The 3,798-nt window shown below is 41.4% G+C and overlaps 1 pseudogene; it reads right to left on the reverse strand.

The window, feature by feature from the left end:
* Nucleotides 1–1,608: 1,608 nt before the first annotated feature.
* LOC118848334 lies at nucleotides 1,609–2,042 on the reverse strand (annotated as a pseudogene).
* Nucleotides 2,043–3,798: the final 1,756 nt, after the last annotated feature.

Genomic DNA, 3,798 nt, shown 5'->3' on the forward strand with positions numbered 1-3,798 from the left:
TACACAGTTAATATGAAATTTGGAGAGAGTAAAAAATAGAAGACAATAGGGATTGAAACATCTGGTATCTCATTGCTGGAGAGAATCAGGAGACACTGAGGTGAGAGGGAGAGGGGATACTTTTATGACTTTCCTTAAGTTGGATGATCAATCTTGTGACTTCTCCAAAATCAGGTGACTTACAAGAAGCTAAAACTTAGCTTTACAAAATGGTGGATAAGAGCAAAATGGAAGCACAAATCTTTTTTTTTTTTTAACATCATAGGGAGAAAATGGAGGCAACTTTTTCTAGGTTCAGGTTCTGGTTCTGCCAATTAAAAACATTGTGATTAAGGGTAAGGTACTTAGCTCAGTTTCTTCATCTGTAAAATGAGAATAATACTAGAACTACCTACCTTATAGGGTTGTTTGGACAAAAGCTCTTTGCCAATCTTAAAATACTATAGGAATATAAGTAATGGAGAGGCCTTATACTATGCTTGAGACAGTGGTAGACTTAGAGTCAGAAGAGACGTGACTTTAAGTCTCACCCTAGACACTTACTGGTTATATGGACAAAAATCAATTAATCTCTCTGAACCTCAGTTTCCTTACCCGAAAAAATGGAAATAATACTTCCAAGGGATTGTCGTAAGGCTCAAATGAGAGGTATATAAAGCACTTTGCGCACCTTAAAATGCTATATAAAAATGTCAGATTTTATTACAATTATATTTGTGGTTTTTCAGTACAACTTAGAAAAAAATGCTACTGCTAGAATTACATGTTTGAGAAGCTAAGCAGATTCTAACCCTTTTGATTAAATGAGGGTTACCAGATGACAGTGTGTGTGGGGTGGGGGGTGAGGAGTCAGGACTTTGGACCTCAGGGCATGATATCTGAGGAAGCACACTCCATTAATTCTAGCAGCATCTTGGCTTCTCCTTCATAATCTGTCTTGACGACAGTCACATCTGTGCCAGGGAGTGTAAAATTGGGACAGCATTCTTTTCAGAGATTTCTGGCTTTTGCAGGCTACAAGGTTGAGAAAAAAAGATAGATACCTGCTTTTCGTGTGCACTTAAAAGAACAAATTGACTTCCAAATACCTGCAGTTATTCCCAGGGAAGGTGAGTTTCTTCCTTAAGTTGTTCCCCATCCCCATACCTTGTACCTTCCTGTATGTCTATCTTTCCCCACCCCCAACCCCTAAGGGAGTGAGGGTCAGGCTCTCCTCTCCCAACTGCACTATTTCCATGGTTACTCTGCCCTTTGCCCTGCTGCTATCCCTAGTCAATTGTTTTTGCCCTAGGTAAAAAAAAATTATAGTTACTGCTCTACCATATGCCAACATCCACAACTCCCTGAATTACTATTCAATTCTCAGAGACAGAACTTTAGGCTTTTTTTTTTTTAGGAGCAGTTAGCAAGTTTTATTTGGTAAAAGCAGAGAGCAAATAGGCCAAAGAGGACATATTATGGTGGGGGTTGGAAGTAAGGATATTGGTAACCCTGAAAATGTAGTTAGTTGCTTCAGGGGCAAGAGGATGATTTTCACACTGAGAAAGTTAGGGGGTCTTTTTGTGGAAAGGGGAGTTGGTCTCAGCCATTCAGCACCATCCAGACTAGCTATTCATAGTTGATACAACCGTTGCTGTCTTCGTGCCCTGCCACCAACACTTCCACTTCTTCCTCTGTCATCTTCTTACCCAGGGCGATGAGGACGTGTTGTATTTCAGCCCCCATGACTGTGCCATTCCCTTCCTTATCAAACACGCAAAGCCCTTCTATATGGTCTTCTTATGTGCCCTGGTCCTTACTCTTTGCTATGGTCTGTAGCATTGGCAGAGAGTGTTCAAAGTCCAGGACCTTCACGTTCATCTCATCACTCTTGGAATTCCCTAAGACCTTGAGCACCTCAGCATTGGTAGGATTCTGGCCCAGGGCTCACATCACATCCCCACACTGACTGTATAAGATCTTTCCATTCCCTGTTCAGTCAAATAGCTGGAAGACCTCCTTGAACTCTGTGGTCTGATCCCCCATGAAGTCAGACATCTTGGCTGTGCTGTAGCTCGCTCGCTCGCTCGCCTAAGCTTTTAGGAAGAAAAAATCCCTGAACAAATGCAAAATGTGTTTAGCAAAGTGTTCTCTGGGCTCCTTCTTGTCTTTTGGAAGGCACAAGTGTTGGTGCAAAGATGATCTCAATATTAAAGTAACTCCCACTTGCAGCCATTATCAACGCAGAAGCCAGTCTGATTCTGGGGAAGCAGAGCAGGGTCTTCCAGAGTCTCATACGTGAATAATTGTAGCAATAGCAAACCACACTGTGCATACATCTTCTCCTGTGTGCATGTCCTATTCTGCAGCATATTAATATGGTGAGAAGTCTCAAGGGCAGTAAGAGTGTCCAGTTCTACATCTTGTCCAGAAACTAGCACCTTGTTGGTTAATAAAATAATAATGATACAATAAAATTAAACAGTAACAAATTACTTTATTAATTATTATCAAAATAAAAAAAACATAATTAAAAGGAGAAGAAGCACAAAGCAAGGCAACTTGGCCCTGGGGGAAAGTATCTATAGGAATTAAAAGAAATCTGATGTGTCAAAGAAGAAATTCAGCAATAAAAGTTTCAGACCACCTTGGTATGACCATAATTTCTAACCCTGGAGGAACAGTTGAAATTCCCAAGAAAGGACAGCAGTCTCAGCTTCCATATCAGACTGTCACATAATCAAGTCTCTCAAATTAATACTGAGTCAAATGCTAGGAGTCAAGGCCCTGTGAAACACATTCAGAGACACTATCCCTCAAGGATATCCTCTCAAGGAGCCAGAACCAGAGCTAGGTGCAATATAGGATCCATCCTTGGTACTCTTCTCTGCTGCCAGTAACTAAGACTGGGTGATTGAGACTTTGTCCTAAGGTGCAGAAATTTAAAAGATACTGACAAATGGCCTCCAGCAGCCTGGGAAGAACTTAGCACCATACTAAGTAAGGATAATTCATTGCAATAGGAAAGTATGGAATGGCAGCTATAGCTGCCCCTCAAGGAAAACACCTGGGAGCTTTATGTCACTTGCCCAAGGTATATTTCATGCTACTTGCTTTCGATGCAAAATTACTATGCTATCCCACCCAGGAAGCATTGATGAAGGACCTGTAGTATATACGGCATTGTGGTAGGGGATAGATATGCAAAGACAGAACCAAAAAAATTCCCTGCTTTCAAGAAATTCACACTGTCCTGGAAATGCTAGATACTCGGGTACAAGTGATTTAAAGGAATTACCTGAGGGGGGGTGACAGGGTAGGGGGAAAGTTTCTTGCTTGTCTAGATAAAGTGGTGCTACGTTTGGAGGCATTAAAAATTCACCCTTGGAGTTTATAAAATGGTTGGGAGTCAGAAATGCAAAGAGCAAAGAACATTTGGGAGCTGGCCTGTAGGGTTAGCAAGACCAGAACTCTAGCTTGGATGAGGTAATAGGCAGAAGGGCATATATCAAATGTGTCTCTAAAGGGTCCAGTCTGATTCTAGGACCTATTGCTTAGCACCAGAGGAGGCTCTGATTCCTGTTTTCTAGGCAGGCTACAAAATCGAGGAAAGCCTTTCGGCTATAAAAGGCTCTTTTCTTTAAATAGCATCAAATATTCATATAACTGCAGTGCAATTGTCCCAAAGGCTTTTTAGAGTGAATCAGACCGACTTAGCAAGCAATGACAGACACTATTGACATTCAGTCCCTCACCACCACATTCTCTTTAAGACTTGGGGGAATGATAGAACTCGTGACACACTGGCTGAAACCTTTG

The sequence above is a fragment of the Trichosurus vulpecula genome, chromosome 4, assembly GCF_011100635.1.
Source record: "Trichosurus vulpecula isolate mTriVul1 chromosome 4, mTriVul1.pri, whole genome shotgun sequence".
NCBI lineage: Eukaryota > Metazoa > Chordata > Mammalia > Diprotodontia > Phalangeridae > Trichosurus > Trichosurus vulpecula.